This window comes from Poeciliopsis prolifica, unplaced genomic scaffold (genome assembly GCF_027474105.1).
Source record: "Poeciliopsis prolifica strain line A6 unplaced genomic scaffold, Auburn_PproV2 SCAFFOLD148, whole genome shotgun sequence".
Classification (NCBI taxonomy): domain Eukaryota; kingdom Metazoa; phylum Chordata; class Actinopteri; order Cyprinodontiformes; family Poeciliidae; genus Poeciliopsis; species Poeciliopsis prolifica.
Genome location: NW_026562523.1, coordinates 119,631 through 142,112, shown reverse-complemented (window position 1 = coordinate 142,112; position 22,482 = coordinate 119,631). Strand labels below are relative to the sequence as shown.

General features: G+C 41.2%; 1 pseudogene; it reads left to right on the top strand.

Moving 5' to 3' along the window:
* Window positions 1–910: 910 nt before the first annotated feature.
* LOC129355841 (acidic leucine-rich nuclear phosphoprotein 32 family member E-like) lies at window positions 911–9,501 on the top strand (annotated as a pseudogene).
* The last annotated feature ends 12,981 nt before the right edge of the window (window positions 9,502–22,482 follow it).

Sequence of the window (22,482 nt, the reverse complement as noted above, 5' to 3'; positions counted from 1 at the left end):
AAACAACAAGCCAGAGGGAGCAACTATGAGCTTTAACACTTTCCTTCATCGTGAGGCTTAAACTTTAGAGGTTGTCGAACAAACACACCATGCTCATCATGTTGTTGTTTTTTCCAAACGAATGGGAAAGCTGGAATTCCAGCTGGGAAATGGAGAGGCTGCTGTTCAGCCCTGACTTCAGTATCCAACATGGCTGCCACCCAAAGTTAAATCATGAAAGTTGAAGGTCTTAAATATTTATTTGCCATTCTGACACTTTTTGTATTATTTAACACATAAAATGGAAATAAATACACCCTTATGATCTTAAATAATTAGCATATTGCTGTGGTTTTGAGGCTCAAATGCAAGACCTGGAATCCCAGACTGAAGAGAAATACAATGTTGGGAAATATTTTAGCATCAGTAGCTATCGCATTAGCAGAGTTTTGAAAGTACTTTATTGAATTCCCATTATATTCAGCTGGTTTCCTTCATTTTACTGCTCATTTTGTTTCTTATTTTTCCCATGTTTTGAAGCATACTACTCTGTTTTAATTTGATTTGTGTATGTTTTATTTTTTTGATGGTGTAAATATGAGGAAATGTCCAGATCTGATCTGGTTAAATGAGCTTAGAGCAGATGGCAAACGTTTCAAATTTAACTCCAGGAGCTGTTGTCATGGTGTCCAGGGTTTTATGAATGGAAGTGTGTTGTCAGTAAATATGGCGTCTTTCAGGACAAAGACTTCGCGCCTACAGAGTTTAAATGTTTCCTTCTCGCCTTCTCGTTGGTCGTAGGGAAGTCCCGCCTTCATAGTTTCCACCAGTTACTGATGAAACATCCACACGGTGCCTTAAGACGGAGGGGCTCGTGGAACGTCGGGCCTTTGAACCAATGAGAGGATGACGTTATTGAAGGTGTGAATATTCATTGGCTGGTGGGCGTGGTCTGATGGTGGGGCTCGGGCAGCAGCGAACATGGAGGTTTAATCATCGTCTAATGGCCGCTGAGGAAGGAGAGCTTTACTGAATTGCTTTTAGTTTATCGTTCCTAAGTTAGACTGTTTATCCACTTTGTTCGGCCTTCAACATGGAGATGAAGAAGAGAATCAGCCTGGAGCTGAGGAACCGGAGTCCCGCAGAGGTTTGTGATAAAAATACAGGAGAATTACTTTGTAATACCCAGAACAAGCAGCCAAAGGATGCAATCCGACATGATGGAACGGTTCCGCGGGAAACAGGCGTCGCTTCCCCCGCTGTTAGCGCGGATGCAGTGGTGAAAAGCCCGGCGCCGCGGCGGACCCGGAGGACCCGGACCCGGAGCGAGGTTCGAGTCCGGGCTTCGTGCAGACGGGGAGAGCCGAGTTCAGCTGCGAGCTAACAGGCAAACCGCCGAGATTCCGGTTGGAGGCTCCCCGGGCGGCGGGAGGCTCCCCGGGCGGCGGGAGGCTCCCCGGGCGGCGGGAGGCTCCCCGGGCGGCGGGAGGCTCCCCGGGCGGCGGGAGGCTCCCCGGGCGGCGGGAGGCTCCCCGGGCGGCGGGAGGCTCCCCGGGCGGCGGGAGGCTCCCCGGGCGGCGGGAGGCTCCCCGGGCGGCGGGAGGCTCCCCGGGCGGCGGGAGGCTCCCCGGGCGGCGGGAGGCTCCCCGGGCGGCGGGAGGCTCCCCGGGCGGGGTGCTGGTGCCGAGGACAGAACCAGCCTGGATGGGTTTAGTGAGTCCGGTTGTTCGGTTAAAGGCCGCTGTTAGGAGCTCGCACTGAGACAACTCTCATTGTAGCCTTCACAGTGAAATAGTTGGATTTTGTTGACGTTAATAGCGCATTAGACCAGACTCCTTGTTCAAAACCTTAACTGACATTTAAGTGGATATAAACCCAGACTTCCTGTTGAATTCGGGTCGTAAAAGTGTTGAAACGTGTTTCCAGGAGTTTCGGGTCGGTTCGGCCCAGTTTTAATCCACCGTTAGCTGTTTGTCTTAGTTTTTGAATCTGTTCCGTTCGCGCCCGCCATGCTGCTGCAGCTTCCAGGCTGCGGGCTGCTGGTTCCTCCTGTAGCCGCCTCAGAGCTGCTGGTGGTCGGTGTCCGAGCGGCGGCCGGCGCGCTGGGTGGATGGAGGAGCCTGCGGTCATTTTACCCACAGGAACAAGTGGAGTTTAAGGCTTTTTCTCAGTTTTCAACACATTTAATTGGAAAATAACATCAAATCTGGTTTCAGAGAGGGAACAATTGTACCAGTTAATGTCAGATATTTTTAATTATAACGGATATATATTTATATATATAAATTAAAGCTGATGTTAAACTGATGGAAATAACCCCACTTATGAGCAGCTGCCAGATCCAGCCTGATTTCAGGGTTGATTTCGCCTCATCTGTCCAGTTTTAATCCATTTTATTCATTCATTGCTAAAAAAAAGACAAAACTGTCTCACCAGTTTTTCAGACCAGTTCATCATTTAAATCTCTTTCTGGTTAGTCAAAGCTTCAAACCTGGACCGGCTCCCCTGGACTGACCCCGGTCTGGCTGAGGCCTGAGGTCGGTCCAGCTTTGAAGCTTTGACTAACCAGAAAGAGATTTAAATGATGAACTGGTCTGATAAACTGGTGAGACAGTTTCATCTTTTTTTCGTCTCTGGCCGCTGGACCGGCTCCGGTTGGTGGACCAGGAATGAAGCCATCTCTTCAGGTCTATAAGTTAGATACTCAGAATTAATGCACATAGATTACTCTGTTTTACTTACAATTCCTCAATAAGACCAGTATTACTCATTGAACTGGGTGTCGCTAAAAATGTTCAAACCAAAATTAGAATTAACTTTCAGAATTATCATAAATTATTTATTTTAATTAATTATTATTATTCTGTATTAATATATATTTTATTAACAATCCAGCTCAGGGTTAAGATTATTTATCAGCCCATTTCTGACATCAGGCTCCACGCAGCAGGTGCAGTTCCCTCTCTGACCTCTAGATGGCGGCCGAGCGCTTCTAACAGCCGCCTCACCATGAGAGGAAGATGAATCAGGTCAAGTTGTAGAAAGAAAAACTGGCGACTTCCGGCAATATGGCGATGTGGGCACACGGATTTTTCTGAGCTCCATTGTGCAGCCCTCAACCAGCTAAATAACCTGGCCCTTTACACACCTCTTCAACGCCAAGGTGGACCCCAACTTCCATATTTTACAGTAAGAAGAAAGAATAAGAGTTTTATAAAAGATGTCGGTCGTTAATGAGAAAGATTTCCCCAGTCTGAAGAGTGCTAACGCTGCTAAGCTAAACACGCATAACTAAGCTGCTGCTGCTAGCGCTGAAACACCGATGGAGACGTCAAATAGCTCCGGTACAAGACGGCAACTGAATGCAACTCCAACCAAACTTCCACCTGCTAAAAAACAAGCCACTGAGTCAGAGGCCTCCTTGGCTGCCGTCTTAGCAGCCATTCAAAGTTTGGATAGCAAGGTTGATGACTTTGGGAAACAGCTAAAAGAAAATTCGGACTTGTTTGCCCGCATTACTCTCCAAGTGGAGCAGAACGCACTCGGCGTGGCTGAATGTAAATCTGCAACGGAAAACCTTGAACAGAAGTTTGCCGTAATGAATAAAGAAAACGCTGCTCTGAAAGAAAAACTCCTGGAGGCTGAAAGATACAAGATGGAACCTGAGGCTGTCGGGCCTCAAAGAGCAAGAAGGAGAAAACCTCAAAGAAAAGGCAGAACAACTTCTCTCAACTATCTTACCACAATGGGCGGACCAGATAGGAGATGTGATCGATACAATCCATCGATTAGGAAGAAAAGAAGAGGGTCGAACCCGTCAAGTCATCCTGCAGTTCACTAGGAGGCGCCATCGAGACACCGTTTGGAAAGTGACGAAGGATTCAGCAGTGTGCAAAGAACAAGGTCTCCGTTTTGCTCAAGATTTTATGAAGGAAGACCGGCTGGCAAGAGAAGAACCGTGGCCTAAGATCACCAAGGCCAGATCCCAGGGTAAGGTGGCCTTTTACAGAGGTCACATCGCAGTGATCAAAGCTTCACCTCCCTTCTGAGACTACAGATTACTCTGTTTATTACATCCTCCTATTACAGGGTTGAACGGAAAAAAAAAATCAGCAGTTTTTTTTTCATTTTAACATTGTTTTATATCTCTAAAATGCTTGTCATAGTTAAACTCTTATCTGCATTCCTGAGGTTGTTTTTGTTCAAATGGAAAAAGTAGTAGTTTTAAGCTAAGTTCAGTGAAGATTGTGGATGCAGGTTGTTTTTTCCATGTTATAATGTAAAGGCCATTCTCAAACTTTTCAGGGGCTTGCCTTTAGTTCATTCTATTTAAACAAATCCTTTAACTTTAAGGTTTGTGTCTTTAAAAAAAATTTAAATTTGTTTCTTTTGTTTTCATTTTATGTCTTTAAAAGTTAATCTTAAGTTTTTGTCGCTAAATGTAAGGGGCTTAAGAGAAAATGTCAAAAGGAAGGCAATGTTTATGTATTGTAGAAATAAGAATCCACATTGTGTTCTTCTTCAAGAAACCCATTCAACGGACTCTGATGAAAAGTTCTGGTCAAATCAGTTGGGGGATCAGATGACTTACTCACATGGTTCATCTAAATCAGCAGGTGTGGCTGTATTACTGAATAACTGTCCAGGGAAGATAATTTATACAAAACATGACAGTGATGCCATTGGTCTCTTTCTGTATTACATATTGAGGACTCGTTAATAATTCTCGGTAATATTTATGGTTACTGTAACATTTCCAAGAATGAAGAGCTTCTTACAATTATTGAAGCAAATATTGAACAACTTAAAGATTTTCTACTAAATATATTTTATTAGGTGGGGATTGGAATATGGTTATGGACGAAGCTCTTGATAGATATCCAAGTATAGTCTGTAAATGCCCATCCAAACCGGACTCTGTCTGATTTCTGTAACAGATTGGAACTTATTGACTTATGGAGAGACAAACATATTAATGAAACTCAGTTCTCCTGGTTTAAATCAGATGCTTCAAGCAGATCTAGAATAGATTTTTGGCTAGGAACAGATGATGTTCTCAAACTAACATCAGACTGTAATATGTCTCCAACCCCTCTCACTGATCATTGCAGCATCAATTTATTAATTAGTCCTCTTCCTGAGAGTTTGAGACATAGAGGGTATTGGAAATTCAATGCAGATCTCTTAAAATATGAGCTGTATTGCAGAGAAATCAGATCTAGTGAATAAGATTCTATTAGATGAGTCAATAATAACCTACACCAAAAAATGGGAATATCTAAAATATAAGATACAGGCTTTCTCTATCTCGTTTAGCAAAAACCTAAAAAGAAAAACAATGACCTGGAAGAAGTAAGGTTAGTTAAAGAGTTAAACCTATTATACGTTAAACAGATGTTGACTGATGCTGACAAAAATAACCTCCTGATCCTACAAGCTCAATTGACAACATCTATGAAAGAAATGGCCGAGTGGATAGAGGAAGGAAAAAACAGTTCAACTTCTGCAGACTGGAAAAGAGGAGGCAAGTTAAAAATCACATTCAATCCCTTATTATTAACAACAATAAATGTACAGATCAAATTGTAATTGCAAAGAAATCAGCAACTTTCATCAAACCTTTATTGCTCTTCGTTTTCAACCCAAGACTGCGACCTTCTGCTAAACCAAGTCAAAGACTTTGTCCCTCAAATCTCTGAGGATTTTAGGAAAACTGCGACAAAGATATTAATATCGAGGAATTAGACAGCGCCACCAGGTGTTTGAAACTGGATAAATCTCCTGGCCCGGATGGCCTTACTGCCAATTTCTATAGACACTTCTGGGATTATCTCAGAGAACTTATATTCCATGTTTTTAAAGAGATCTTAAGTAATGACTTCCTCCCACCATGAAGCAGGGCGTTATCACCCTTATACCCAAACCAGGAAGAGACAACAGGTTCTCGACAACTACCGTCCGATCACCCTTCTAAACGGTGACTATAAACTATTGACGTATATCTATACAAACAGATTAAAGACGGGTCTGAAGGATGTTATTTCTGAAACACAGACAGGTTTTATGTCCAAAAGATCGATACATGATAACATCAGACTGGTGCAGGATTTACTTGAGTACAGTGACCTGATTGAAGATAAAGGCTTCATCCTTTTCCTAGACTTCTACAAGCCTTTGATATGTTGGAACATCAGTTTATTTTCAAGGTTTTGCAGATGTTTGGATTTGGACCAAACTTCTGTAGTATAATAAAAAGCTTCTATGATGGCACCACGAGCTCAGTTGCACTGCCACATGGTGCGTCTCCACGTTTCTCCATTAATAGGGGCGTTAAACAGGGTTGCAATATTTCCCCGTTTCTCTTCATCTTGGCTGTTGAAGTGATGAGTATTTTCATAAAAAACTCAAATATACCGAAATTGAAAGTTTTGGATGACCAAATTATAATTAGTCAACTAGCTGATGACACCACAATGTTTTGAAGAATCTAGACCAAACCCCTAAAGTACTCCAGTTAATTAATATTTTCTCCAAAGCATCAGGATTAACCTTAAATCTGCAGAAGTGTGAACTGATGGCGATTCATGCATCTGATCTGATGGAAGCCTATAGTATTCCTATTAAATCTTCAGTTAAATATCTTGGCATTTTAATAACTAAAGATGTTAAACTCAGTGAAACCGTTAACATAGAGAATAAATACAAAATTGCAAATCTCAGTTAAATAGATGGCTCCAAAGAGATCTGACCTTGTTTGGGAGAACCTATTTAACCAAAATGGAGTCGCTATCCGGTGCATTTACCCAGCTTATCTATGGCCATACCTAACAAATACATTAAAGCTATAAATCAGCTGAACTTTAATTTCATCTGGAAAAATCGAGTCCACTAGTTAAAGAAAGCAAATATGGTTCAAGACTTTAAAGATGGTGGTTTACAAGCCATAGACTTTAAATGTTTAAACGCCATCTTAAAGGTAAATTGGTTAAATTTTTTAATGAATGGAATCAGTGTCTGGTTTTGTCTCCCCAAAGGTTTGTTTAAAAAAATAGGATGCATGGATTTTGTTCTTAGATGTGACTTTGATGTCAACAGACTTCCTGTTAAGTTATCTGCTTTTCACAAGCAGGTTTTGTTGTGCTGGAAACTTATGTACACACACAACTTTACTCCTCACCAAACCCCCAACTGGAACAATAGATATGTGTTACACAGAAATAAATCTCTGTATTTGGATCACTGGATGGAAAAAGGTATTTGGTCCATAAGACATTTTCTTAATGACAGTGGAGATTGGTTGTCTTATGAGAATTTTGCTTAATGTATAACTTGGTTTGCTCATGCACTCAGTTTCATATGGTATTAAACTCCTTCCCCTCTGCAGTCAGATATAAACATTAATCAGCTGACCTTCAGTTTCCAGCTCTTCAACTGTTTGGATTTAACCTCTTGGACAAAGTCATTCTAACAAACGGATGCGTCAGCATCTTACTAATATTATATTTCCTGTCCGACCAATAAAAACTCCATTTTAAATTTATCTTCTGATTTTGAGGTTAATAAGTGGAGAACTGATTACCTTAAATATCCTCTGAGCCCTAAAGCTAAAGAAGTTCATTTTAAAATTCTCAACAACATTTTTCCATCCAGGAAACTTTTAAGACAAAGATTTAACTTCGACATTTGTACCTTTTGTAACACTGACATTGAAACAACAGATCATCTTTTTTCTATTGTGTGCAAACTGCATCATTTTGGAGAACTTTCAGGACTGGATCTCAACTAAACTTTCCCTCCATCATCCATTAAAAAAAGAGGATGTAATATTTGGAACCACCCACAAAGACACAAAAACCGATCTGGTTCTGAACAATCTGCTGATCCTCGCCAAATTCTTCATCCACTCTGTAAATGGGGAAATAGAAAACCGGACTTTTCAGCTTTTAAAAACCATCTGATGGAGAACCACTATAGAACCTTAAAACTGATCAAAAACAAGCAGGGGATTAAACTTTTGGATGCTTATAACGACCTGACTTTATTTAAAACTAAAGCCCTTTTGTCTTTTTTTTTTTTTTTTATTAATTTTTTATTTTTATTTTATTTATTTATTTTTTCTCTTTTCTGTTTTTTATTTTTGTTCAGTAATCACTCTGTTTGATGTCTGACTGATTTTATTTATTTAACTTCTTTATTTTATTATTATCCTTTAGTTATATGTGTGCCTTAAGCCTGTAAACTTTACTTTTCCATGTATGTATATACCACGTGAATTTGTATAATTGTTAAGTAATTAATAAAAAAAAAAAACAAAGAAAACTGATCAGCAGGTTTAATTTGCCTCTGGCAGCCATGTTGGATGCCAGTTGGGGACCAGTTGACCCTGCTGACTGTTCTGGCCCGGCCAGCGGTTCTGACCCGGTCCACCTGTCCCAGGTGAGGGAGCTGGTGGTGGACAGCTGCCGCTCGGCGGACGGGGAGGTGGAGGGCGTGACGGAGGAGTTCTCGGCGCTGGAGGTGCTCAGCATGGTGAACGTCGGCCTCGGCTCGCTGGCCAAGTTGCCGCGCTACCCAGGCTCAGGAAGGTGGGTCCAGTTCCGGAGGGTTCCGGTACCGCTCCGACCCCAACTCTGACAGGTTGCCGTGTGTTTCAGCTGGAGGTGAGCGACAACTCCATCTCTGGAGGTCTGGACGCGCTGGCGGAGAAATGCCCCAACCTGAGCTACCTGAACCTGAGCGGCAACCACATCAAGGAGCTGAGCAGCCTGCAGCCGCTGGTAGGTTCGGACCGGTCCGGGTCCGAGTGGTTCGGATGGGTGGGGCTGCTGTGAGAGTGTGCGGTTCTTTTGGACCCGGCTGACCCGGCCTGCCTCCTGCAGCAGAACCTGAAGAACCTGAAGAGTTTGGACCTGTACAGCTGCGGCGTGACGGCGGCCGATGGTTACCGGGACGCCGTGTTCCGCCTGCTGCCGCAACTCGTCTACCTGGACGGCTTCGACCCGGACGACAACGAGGTGCCCGAGTCCAATGGTGAGTTCTGGTTCCGGTCGGTTGTCCGGTGCTTCCGGTTCCGTGTGACGCAGCTCTGCTCTGTCCCAGATGAGGATGATGAAGCCGGGCCGCCTGGAGACGAGGATGAGGATGAGGAGGAAGGTTCTGAGGTGGGGCTGTCCTACCTGATGAAGGAGGGAATCCAGGTGAGTCTGTGACGTCACAGCGGAGGGGGGCTGAGGGGCGCTGGCTGCAGCTAACGCTAACACTGCTTGTCTTTCAGGATGAGGAAGATGATGGAGACTATGTGGAGGAGAGGAAGAGATGATGATGAGGAGGAGGAAGATGGAGGTGGGTCTGAAGTAAACATGTCCCGGTTCTGATCCCGGTTCTGGTACCGGTTCCGGTTCTGCTCAGCCTCTCTGTCTGAGCGCTGTGGTTTTTTCCTCAGAGGATGATGATGCTCCGGCTCAGGGAGAGAAGAGGAAGAGGGACGCAGACGATGAAGGTGACGATGATGATGACGAGTAGAGGACACACCTGGCCCCGCCCCTTACCTGTTGACCCCTCCCCCTGCTGGGCGTGGCCTCAGAAACGCAGATGAACAGGACGCCCTGTTACCCTGGTAACCAGATGAGAAGCTGTCTGGATGATGATGATGATGATGAAGGTCCTCCAGTTTTAATCATGAACAGAACCAGAATCGTCACAAGTTCTGACCCGGTCCTGGTTCTGACACAGATCAGAATCAGCACCGGTTCTGCTCCAGTGGCCCGGTTCTGTCAGCGTTACCATTACCCATGATGCTCAGCGGCTCCTGCAGCGCTGCGCTCTGATTGGACGCCTCTCTGGGACTCTATTGGACAGTTCCTGTTGGCCCGCCCCTCCCCGTGTAAATAGACGTGGCGGTCCTGTAGGTTCTGGTGTCGTCTCAATTTCTTCGACCCAATTTTATTTTTTTATTCCTGTCTTGACCTGATGGTGGCGCTGTAACCACAGAAAGTTTTTGAATAAAACCACTGAAACCAAACTGCATGAAGCTTCTCATCCATCAGAACCAGAACCCGGTTCTGACACCTGTTGTCATGTGATTAGAGCAGGTTCTGCTGGTGTCTTTAACCACTGGAGTTATCCCTGTTGAACCTTTTCTCCTTCCACTAAACTTTCCAGTGGTGTTGTAGTAAACCCTGGGGACAGCTAGCGCCGTTAGCTGTTCAGTCCTTAAATTCCACTTTTATTGTTTCTGACCCAGAAACTGGACCCTACGGAAGAGGATTAGGGCCACTGGAAAAAAAAAAAAATGTCCGAAATTTTTTTTTTCAGTGGTTCAGAATAGGTTAAAAAGAAGAAAAAAAATTTTGTGGCCCAAAAAAAAAAAAAAAAAAAAAAAATTGTGGCCGAGAAAAAAAAAATATCCGGGACAAAAAAAAAAAAAAAAAAAAAAAAAAAAAAAGAATCTGTGTCAGAAAAAAAAAAATCTGTGGACAGAAAAAAAAAAAAATAATATTGGTCCAGAAAAAAAAAAAAAAAAAAAATTGTGACAAAAAAAAAAATTGTGGGCCAGAAAAAAAAACAAATTTAAAAAAAAAATCTGTGACAAAAAAAAAAAAAAAAAATTAAAGCTGCAAGCAGCCTCGAAACGGCCCTCGCAGCCAAGCGCCGCTCCGGCCTATTGCCACCGCGGGGTACGAGCAACCGCCGCCTCACGCCAGCCACCACAGAAGCTCTCACGCAGTTTTCAGCGCCTCCGCCCGCACCGCGGAAGCTGTTGCTCAGTTTTACATCAACGCTGGCCACGTGCTAAGACAGAAGTTGTTGCGCAGTTTCCGCGCCCGTCCTCCAGGCGGTACGCATCTATGCGTTCGGTGGCTATCCTTCAAGATGCAAAAAAATGTGGTATAGATTCATTGGTTTAGCGAGGAAATACAGCTGGCGGATTAATGTAGGGGCGCAGTGGAGTCAAAATACATTTCAATGCTGTTTGCTCTTTAGAGGTCAACAAAAGGTCATACGTATTCAATTTGGTGCCTGTCGGATGATCCACGTGTCATTTAGAGCCGATCATATGCACATGGCGAAGAACTGCATTTCGTCATTTCTACACCCCGATGCGGTTCGTCAGCAGCCAGCATTCATAGAGTTCATCATGTTATCGTTTTTAGTCAGTATTCACATGATGAAACCCATATAAATTATAGAATAACAGTAAAACATACAGCAGAAAAAACATGTGACTGCCTCTTAAAAGTGGGCGGGGCTACAGTGAGGTCATCAAGTGACCATGGAAATGTGTTCAGGGCTGTTCTCTAGAAAGACAAGAGGAAGTGTGATGATGCAGCTGTGATCTTGCATTTGGAAGTCATTTAATGTTGATGTTTCATGGTAAATAGTGAAAGTTTTACACTAAGCCACACCCACATGCTTGATGTTAACTACAACTGAGATGTAAATGCAGTGCAACTTTAACGTTATCGTGAAATGAGTCAGGAAAATGGTGAAGGTTAAGATGTATCAGTTTAATAAACCGCACTGTTCAGTAATAAACCAAGGGCAATGCACAATAACAGAGCACAATTAACTTTCAGCACTTTAGAACAATAGCACAGGCTCAATCCCATCCATTAATTAGTATTAATCACAGGAAGTGCTGCAACTAAATATTACAACCCCAATGGATCGGTAAGAAGATACTTAGCATTTTCTCAGAGCTCTTTCAAACGACATTTTAAACATCTTCTATACATAATAACAAACTCTCAATGTATGAAACTGGATGTATCAACACACTATTCAGTTTATTGAATTAGTAAAGCGCTTCGTTAGCATTAAAAACGTTGCAGGCCTCAGGCATTGGTTAGCATCCTCCTCAGAATAACTGTTCCAAACATGACGGCTTCCAGAACCAGCAGGAAGGAATAAATTACTCACCGCACCGCGAGTTACGACTGTTTAAACGAACAGCAATGGGCTCTTTGCACCTGCCGCGCTGACGTCACAACTGTATACCCGAATGCGGCTCTTTTTTCCACTTTCAGAAACTATGACTGCTATAAAAGACAAAGTCGTACTTAAGACACAAATAAAACAATACTATGTACTTTGTTTAAGTTTTCATGGATTTCCAAGCCATCCTCAATCAAGACAGTTTGTAAATATTCGTTGCTACAAGTTAAAGCTACCACTTGAAGCTAACGCCGTACACACCGCTCTAAACACTGTCTTAATGAGCCATTCACAACAAGCATGCAAAAGTATAAAACGAAATAACACAGAAATCTTAAGCAACACGGCCATATTTTTCTAAAAGTAATAACTCTGAATCTGAACAGTCAGCTGAACTAGAACTCCGATACCAGAGTAAGCTCTGTGCTCGTTTTTCTTCGTCATACTTCAAGCAAAAGTCTGAACTGTAATCTGCCCCCCCCCCCCCCTGCTTTATTGTCGTTAACAATAAACACACGTAATATGCTTGAAAATAAGGCACAAACAGTGTCCGTTAGAATGGCTGAGAAATCTTTAGATAATTAAATAGCAGATTTTTACTAGAAAGCTAGCAGGCTTGTGCTAGCAGTTTAAAGAAAATAAAACTCACCTTCATATCTGTGAATGTATAACGAGGCGAACATCTTAAAACCTTTCTTTGCCTTACTTGTTGGGGTTTCGGATCGATGTACATTATTAATTGTTACCTTGGAAAAACATTTCAGCCGTGTTTCCCGAACGTGTAAGCTGAGGTGCAAAGAGCCCATTAAACTTCTCCAACTCCGGTCCAACAGAGCCTTCTTGCTCAAAAGCGTGGTTCGTATTTGCAACTCCAAAATCCAAGCAAAATGTTGAGCGTAGTCCAGTTCTGTGGCTCCAAAAGCAAGCAAAATGTTCAGGAAAACTTTGCAGCTCCAGCTGTCGCTGGCTGACTGTTATTACGTAGCGTCGATCTGTTTTCTCATTGATGGAGTACCACTGCCTCCTGCTGTCGCAATACTGGTATTGCACTAGCAGTACCAGTATTTCTCCACAAGGTGCCAGTGGTACTCCATCAACACTGACCCCAGTGTGTTCTTACTTCACTGTGTCATAAGTTTTGCTGAATGACTTTGTTTGTATTATTTCTAGCAAAAATGAATGAATGTTTGTACTTTAACCCAAAAAAACTTATATATATAAAAAAGTTATAATAATGTATATTTAAATAATTAATAACAACATAACCTATGGGCTGCTGTTTTCTAGGGGCGCTATAGAGAAATTAGGCCACGCCCTACAAATATTGTGATGGATTCCAGTCGGGGAGTGGATAAATATTCATCCTTGTGAGTTTGCAGCAGCTGAGCCCGAAAATGTGGTATTGAGAGCCAAACGTATGGCGATGGCGTTACAGGTAACTTCGCCACGCCGCCATGCCCACCTGCTCTATCGTAGCTGGTCGGGGTTGGAATCCTCAATACACCAACATGTCTTCGGTGTCTGGGCACAGTTTCATGTTAATGAGGTCAAAGGGGTCGGATAGCGAACGCTCACAGTAAAACATTACACTTCCTGTTCTCAGGGGGCGTGGCCTAAGTGATGTCATCATTCGACCATAGGGTAATGTAGGAGACCCGATGATGATCAATCACAGAAACTTTGGTGCCTCTGTGAGTTTCTGTGTAGGAGATATAGCAGTTTATGTTTTTTATGGCGAGTAGGTGAACTTTGACCCCTGCTATCCCCCTTCAGCATACTGAAAACTCACCGTTTAGATAACTTTAGATGAGACATGCCTTATGAACAGACTGACCGAGTTTGAAGCCGATCAATCGAAATCCCTAGGAGGAGATAGATCAAATATGAAGGCTGTAAACGGCAAAAATGGGGTCAAAAACCGAACTTGAATCCAAAATGGCCGACTTCCTGTGGGGTTTAGACCATGGCTCCAAGAGACTTTTTTGTACGTCCTGACAAGGTACACATGTGTACAAAGTTTCGTATTTGTAGGTTAAAGCATGGCTTGGGGCTGATCATTTAAAGTTTTCTAGGGGGCGCTATAGAGAAATTAGGCTACGCCCACCAAATATTGTGATGGATTCCTGTTGGGGAGTGGATGAGGTCCATCCTTATGAGTTTGCAGCAGCTGGGCCCGAAAATGTGGAATTGAGAGCCAAACGTATGGCGATGGCGTTAGAGGTCACTTCGCCACGCCGCCACGCCCACCTGCTCCATCGAAGCTGGTCGGGGTTGGAATCCTCAATACACCAACATGTTCTCTGTGTCTGGGCACAGTTTCATGTTGATGAGGTCAAAGGGGTCAGATAGCGACAGTTCAAAGTAAAACATGACACTTCCTGTTCTCAGGGGGCGTGGCCTAAATGATGTCATCATTCGACCATAGGGTATTGTAGAAGACCCGATGATGATCAATCACAGAAACTTTGATGCTTCTGTGAGTTTCTGTGTAAGAGATATAGCAGTTTATTTTTTTATGACGAGTAGGTGAACTTTGACCCCTGCTAACCCCCCTTCAGCATACTCAAAAACTCACCGTTTAGATAACTTTAGATGGGACATGCCTTATGAACAGACTGACCGAGTTTGAAGTCGATCAATCAAAATCCCTAGGAGGAGATAGATCAAATACAAAGGCTGTAAACGGCAAAAATCGGCAAAAATGGGTCAAAATGGGAACTTCAATCAAAAATGTCTGACTTCCTGTGATACTTGCACTATGACATTAATTGTAAATTTTGAGCGTCTTGGGGAGTTCTACAAGTGTACCAAATTTCATGTCTCTAGGATAAAGTAAGTGAATAGCAGAGGGTAAAAAAGGGTGTTTTTCCAATTTCTAGGTGGCGCCGTAGAGACATTTCTGTTGCAATTTTTGCTACGACTTTAAAATACGTAAATTTTAAACAGGCTTAAGGCCTCCGCCAAGTTTGGTGAGTTTTTGAATATGATAAAGCCCCCAAAAAGCCAATTCATTTGGGTGGAATAATAATAATAATAATAATAATAATAATAATAAAATAATAATAATAATAATAATAATAATAATATAATAATAATAATAATAATAATAATAATAATAATAATAATAATAAACAATAGGAAAACAATAGGCCTTCGCAGCGCTTAGCTGCTCGGGCCTAAAAATGTCACAATTCGGACTGATGGGCGCCAGCAGCAACCACACAGACGCGAGTTGTGGCGGACAGCCAATGTTCTGGAGAAAATGTCTGATTTAAGCGACTTTTTACGTGCCAGAAGAGTACCAGAAGCGTCCATTGCACTAATGGAAGAACAAAAGGTGAGTAAATCAAATGGGATAGTTCAGTGTCTAAAGCCGAACGGTTACGGCTAGCTGTTAGCATGTTTGTTAGCATACGCGGTTAAAGGAATAAGCTGATTTACAATGTTAGATCACACGGATGAATAAAGGATATAACAGCTGTTAATTGCTGGAATTGTCTCTAAAGTGTTTGTATGTTTATTTTATTGTTGTTCTGTTTGAATGTTTTACAATTAAACTAAGGTTAGCTGTATATGTCAGCCACCTTCTAAATAAGATGTCTGCTGTGTTAAACTGCAACTTTTAGTTCAGTAGAGGACAGAAACTATAGTACAAAGTGACAGACGTTTATATATGCATATATTTAAAAGGAAAATATCATACAGCCACCGATATACGGCTGGTTGTAGATCTGATCATTATATTTATCAACACCAACTAATGCGCCTATCTGCTATTTTATTTATGTTTATTATATGTTTGTGTTACGACGTTGGAAAAAGTGACATTATGAGCTTAACTAAATCATTTTGCTGCATCGTGTGATGTGTCAGCTCAAGACTGATATTGCATGTCAATCCCTAAACTATCTGCACATTTATTGCTCAGGTGCAGAAACGATAGGCTTCATTTGACTAAATCAACTTAATGTGATATTTAATTTTTGTAATAAAAAGGAACTGTTAATATTTCCTTGTGTGTTTTTATGCTTGATACCTGTTATCTTAAGTAGACTATATATTTATGAATCTGTGTTTTTATACTTACTTGCATGCTAATCAATTCAGTCCTTCCTCTTTTTCAGTAAAATAGAGGATTAACATTTACTGCTGCTATTATTGTAATTCTCCCCAAACAGTAAATTGCTTTAAGCAGAAACGTAAGGGTACAATCTTAAATGTAACTTTGATGTTGATTTACAGAGTAAATAATTGTCCTTTCTCATCTTTTTCTGTGCAGATTGACTGTGATGCAGTAGGTCTCATGGACGATGCAACACTTGAAAACTACTTATCTTCATATGGAGACAGAATTGCTGTTTTCAACTACTGCAAAAGCAAACAGCCATTGTCAAAAAGAAAACAAGGACTTCTTCAAAAGCTTCTGGACAAAATGAAGAACAGAATGAAGTCCACAGGAGACCACGACACATGAAAGTACAAGACAGAAAAAGAAGCCAAAAGGAACAAAAATGTTGAGATTGGATGGATACATAGTGATGGAAAAACTACCAACAGGTGAGAGCAAAGCAGGGAGGTGGCACTAGAAAAATTCAAATGGCCACTGATTCTGGATTAGAAGACATTCTTCAAGAAGGAAAGACACTTTTTTGTCCTGAGGGCGCATCTCTGAAACAGATTTTGACATTGGCACATTGACATTGAGGTGTCAGTCTTTTGTATTTGGTGTTGAATCCAAAAATACAATTGAAAGTTATAGAAAACATTTTCCTTATTTTATGTTGTCACTAAGCATATGTGCTGTTCATCTGTCATCAATCAAGCTGTGAGATTATTTCAGTATGTTTTGAAGAAAACTACTTGTTCCTAATGTTAGAAAAAAAAAAAATGCAATGGAAAAGCTGAGGTTATTTGAACAAATTTATGCAATATTGTCATGTTCCAAAATTAGGTATTGATCTAACACCTGTACAAATTTCATCAACATACAGATTTTTTGTATGTGTATTTTATCAATTAGCACTTTTCTATCTGTGCATCTGAGATGACGTTATTTTTGATACCATATAAGCTTTAATATATTTTATACTAACTTACGGATGTATACAAGGTTATATCAATCTGAAAGTTTGTTTTAAAAGTTAGGTCATTGTAATGGCCATGGTTTTTTGTAATATTTTGCTAATAAAATGTTACTTTACCCAATACTTTTCTGTTATGGTTTTCAACATGTTAACTAAGCTTGGCTTTTATTTGAAAAGGTCTAAAAACCAAAAGTATTTAAATTGCTGAATTTGAAGATAGTTATAAAAACTAAAAAAAATATTCTTGTTTTTTGAAATTTAGCAAATACAATTTTGCTAATTTTAACAAATTTAAAACAATAACAGTTGGGGTGCTGTGGTGGAAAAGCACAAGTCATGTATGGAGACCTCAGTCCTGAACGTGGACATCACACGTTCGAGACACGACCTGATGACCTTAGTTGCACAGTTTCCTTTCTCTTATCACTCACTTTCCGGTCTGACCACTGTCTTAGCTAATTTCAGATAGTGATAAAAAAATGACTTTTTATCAGCTGTTCCTAAATATCTGTAATCAATTGTATTATGAAAAGACTTGGTAAACAAAACATTGAAGTTCATTTTTATTTCACACACAATTGTTTTCCATGTGTTCAATTTATGACATTCTTTTTGCTCTTCTGCCATTTGTTCACATCTCAACCATACTTACAATATCTTTAACAGAACAGCATTTTGTTTAAACAAAAAAAATATATGAATCACAATGCATACCCGTTTAAAAGGACTGACATTTGGTTCATAACTGATTATCATTGAATAACTTTGCATCAGCATTGTTCCTTCAAATGACTGAAAGCAAAACAAACTATGGGTTAGGAAATCTTGTCAACCAAACTGCAATTTTAATTTTTATCAGCACAGTAACAGCTTGTACATTAATGTCAGGTCATATCAGAACTCAACAAACAAACAATGACAGCAATAAACTTTCATGTTCTGGTAAAATGATGTCAAAAAGGTTCTGTTTGCTTGCATACTTTTCATTCTTTAATTAGATGTAGAGCAGGAAGCCCTGTTTAGAGGGCACCTATCACATTGCAAACACTATACAATGGCATGATGGAGATAAATAGCAACACTTTTTAAATGATCTTTATGCACACTGAAAGTTGCTAAATACTTTGAAGAATTTCTTCTCTTAACCTTATATACAAATCAGCAGCAATAAGTGGATCTCTTGAGGCCTCCAAGTTGCATTCTATAAGCAGACAACAAAGTTCAAAGACTGTTTCATCACAGGGATATGGACCTTTTGGTGTACACTCTTCCATACACACAGTGACCTCATCCAGAGAAACAGGTTTGAGTCTGTCAGTTTTTGTGCAGCTCTGGAAATGAGTACATCACCACAGGTCGGCCCGATACTGCACCCCCACTTGCCCGGATTTTGTGAGTTCCATGTGTTCACAACATCATCAAGGTCATCCTGCATAAAAACAAACCATAAATGTTTAAAACTAAAAATGTAACTGTAGCTTTTGCTAAAGATGAGGCATATTTCAGCATTTATAGAAAGTGACCTCTAATCAAACCAAGCAGCAAGAACAAAATAGCAATTCCAAAACATTTTATTCTGCACATAAAATGATTCCCCAACGTATGGTAAAATTTACAGATAAAACTTATTTTTAAAACTACACCAAAAGAAGTGTAGGGGAACACATTCCCAAGTAATTTAAACCATTTTTATTTCTAGTAAACATACCAGAAGATATGCTTTTCATATAAAACAAAAACATTACAGTGTACCAGTATACACCTTTACCTGAATAAGATTAAGAAAGCAGAATTGGATAAGGCTTTTATCCAAAAAATCTCCTGTAAAGTGACCATCAACCAGAAAGGCTTGAAATAAGTTCATCCAAAACTGTGCACTCTGTTTATGGAGGGTCGATCAAATTGGATAAGGCTATGATATTTTCCTTTTAAATATATGCATATATAAACGTCTGTCACTTTGTACTATAGTTTCTGTCCTCTACTGAACTAAAAGTTGCAGTTTAACACAGCAGACATCTTATTTAGAAGGTGGCTGACATATACAGCTAACCTTAGTTTAATTGTAAAACATTCAAACAGAACAACAATAAAATAAACATACCAAACACTTTAGAGACAATTCCAGCAATTAACAGCTGTTATATCCTATATTCATCCGTGTGATCTAACATTGTAAATCAGCTTATTCCTTTAACCGCGTATGCTAACAAACATGCTAACAGCTAGCCGTAACCGTTCGGCTTTAGACACTGAACTATCCCATTTGATTTACTCACCTTTTGTTCTTCCATTAGTGCAATGGACGCTTCTGGTACTCTTCTGGCACGTAAAAAGTCGCTTAAATCAGACATTTTCTCCAGAACATTGGCTGTCCGCCACAACTCGCGTCTGTGTGGTTGCTGCTGGCGCCATCAGTCCGAATTGTGACATTTTTTTTTTTTTTTTTTTTTTGTCACAGATTTTTTTTTTTAATTTTTTTTTTCTGGCCCACAATTTTTTTTTTTTTTTCACAATTTTTTTTTTTTTTTTTTTCTGGACCAATATTTATTTTTTTTTTTTCTGTCACAGATTTTTTTTTTTTTCTGACACAGATTCTTTTTTTTTTTTTTTTTTTTTTTGTCCCGGATATTTTTTTTTCTCGGCCACAATTTTTTTTTTTTTTTTTTTTTTTTTTGGGCCACAAATTTTTTTTTTTCTTCTTTTTTAACCTATTCTGAACCACTGAAAAAAATATTTCGGACATTTTTTTTTTTTTTCCAGTGGCCCTAATCCTCTTCCGTAGGACCCAGTTTGTTGCTTCTGGTCTAAACATTCATAATTTAAAGTTCAACTTTTTCTCCTACCAGTTGATTATTGAACTGCTGCAGTGCCACAGTTTCTCCTGCAGAGGGCGGCACTGTGCTAGTATGCCAGGGCGTTACCTTCACAACCTGGCTCATCGTTAGGAAATAATAGCAGTTGATTTCTAAATTGGGTAAATTGCAACAGTGACATGACCTGCTGGTCACATGACGTCCTGATGTAGAATCAGAATCAGTCCTTGTCGGTGTGTGTGTGTGTGTGTGTGTGAGTGTGTATGTATGTGTGTGTGCGTTCCCCCCACATACACACTTCACAGAGGAGATGAACTTCCTGATCTCCTTATAAGGAAGAAAGAGATGAAGACACACAGAAGCACAGAGGGAGTTTTCAGACACCGGCCCTTTAATGGCGCCCTGCCGCACCGTTACCATGATGGTTCTGGTCGGGTCCATCAGGAGCTTCCAGAACCAGTACATCACAGCTCAGTACAGCGGTGGCAGAGTTATGCTGTGGCTTGGCTGAGACGGTGCGCGGAGGCCAAAGGTTATCCGGACTGTTGGACCGAGCGCAGCGTCTGTCCCAGTTTGGCCAGCTGGATGTCCCAGTTTGGCCAGCTGGATGTCCCAGTTTGGCCAGCTGGATGTCCCAGTTTGGCCAGCTGGATGTCCCAACAAACAAATCAGCCGCACCTGTTTGTCATGGAAACAGACATTAAGGAGTTTGCATTCAGTTTGAATACCACCGGGTCCAGACTGGAGCTGAGAAACTCACAGGACCAGTTTAAACCAGTTTAAACCAGTTTAAAGCAACCCACTTCTGAACTGGTGCAGCTCAGGCTGCGTTCACACTCCAGACTCCAGAGTTTGATCAACTTTCAACTTTGTTTAGGTTCAGGTTAGAGCTAAACTGGTTTCAGACTGCAAATTAGTGAAACCAGACTGGAGTTTACACTGGTTTCCACCCAGTTTGGACTGGTTTCAACCCAGTATAGACTGGTTTAGACTGGTTTCAACCCAGTTTGGACTGGTTTCAACCCAGTATAGACTGGTTTAGACTGGTTTCAACCCAGTTTGGACTGGTTTCAACCCAGTATAGACTGGTTTAGACTGGTTTCAACCCAGTTTGGACTGGTTTAGACTGGTTTCAACCCAGTTTGGACTGGTTTAGACTGGTTTCAACCCAGTTTGGACTGGTTTAGACTGGTTTCAACCCAGTTTGGACTGGTTTAGACTGGTTTCAACCCAGTTTAGACTGGTTGTTTCAACCCAGTTTGGACTGGTTTCCACCCAGTTTGGACTGGTTTCAACCCAGTTTGGACTGGTTTAGACTGGTTTCAACCCAGTTTGGACTGGTTTAGACTGGTTTCAACCCAGTTTAGACTGGTTGTTTCAACCCAGTTTGGACTGGTTTCAACCCAGTTTGGACTGGTTTCAACCCAGTTTGGACTGGTTTAGACTGGTTTCAACCCAGTTTGGACTGGTTTAGACTGGTTTCAACCCAGTTTAGACTGGTTGTTTCAACCCAGTTTGGACTGGTTTCCACCCAGTTTGGACTGGTTTCAACCCAGTTTGGACTGGTTTAGACTGGTTTCAACCCAGTTTGGACTGGTTTAGACTGGTTTCAACCCAGTTTAGACTGGTTGTTTCAACCCAGTTTGGACTGGTTTCAACCCAGTTTGGACTGGTTTCAACCTGTCCACGGCAGGCGTGTTCTGGGCCCTGCATGTTTCAGGTATTTCCTTGCTTCAGTTCAGGATGTCAAGCCTTGAGGACAAGGGTTGGGAAACTCTGACCTAAACAGGTCTGAGGAGCTTCTGGTGCAGAATTCTGATCCAGAACCAGAACCGCTTCACATTATCCTGAAACAATGTCTTATTAACGTCCTAAAGATTTAATCAACAAGCTAAATGTTTAGTTTGTAAGCCAAATACTGATCTTCAAATTAAACATTTTGTTTTTTGAAAAAGTTTCTATCCAGAGAAAAATCCACGAGGGCTCAGTCCAACATCGTACCGATACGTAACATTTAGTTTCTCAACTAAATGTTTAAACAGGAATCTAAATATTTACTTTCCACCTAAATGACTTCAAACCAGTTAAGATAAAATATTCAGCTTTGATTATTGATTATCTGTGACTGTTTTCTATATTTAGCAGTATGATAAAGCTAACCCGCAGTGACGCTCCACACTGTTCACTTTACAGGTTTTATTTTAGCACATTAACAGGTCAGAACTCTCAGCTGAACTACATCTCCCATGATGCCCTGCAGGGTTTAAGGCCAAAGGAAAACATTTAGAAAATGAGCGACGGAGGAAATCAGCGAAACGAACCCGATGGAGTCACTCCAGGACCAGTTGGTCCATGTTCTGGTTCCGGTCCAGTTCCAGTCTGAACCAGGCATGCTGCAGTTGGGTTTCAGTCTGGTTGTTTTCTGGTTCTGGTCTGACCCGGTTCGATTCTGGTCTGCTCCAGAATCAGTTTGGGTCTGAGATGATTCAGTTCTGATCAATCCAGTCTCTGGTTCCCCTGAGTTTCCCGCTGTGAAAAAGTTTCTATCCAGAGAAAAATCCACCAGGGCTCAGACCAACATCGTACCGGTACGTAACAGAACCAGAACCAGTGCTGCTGTTCTGGTTCCTGTGTGTTGGAGCTGTTTGGGTCGAACCAAAGAAACGGAA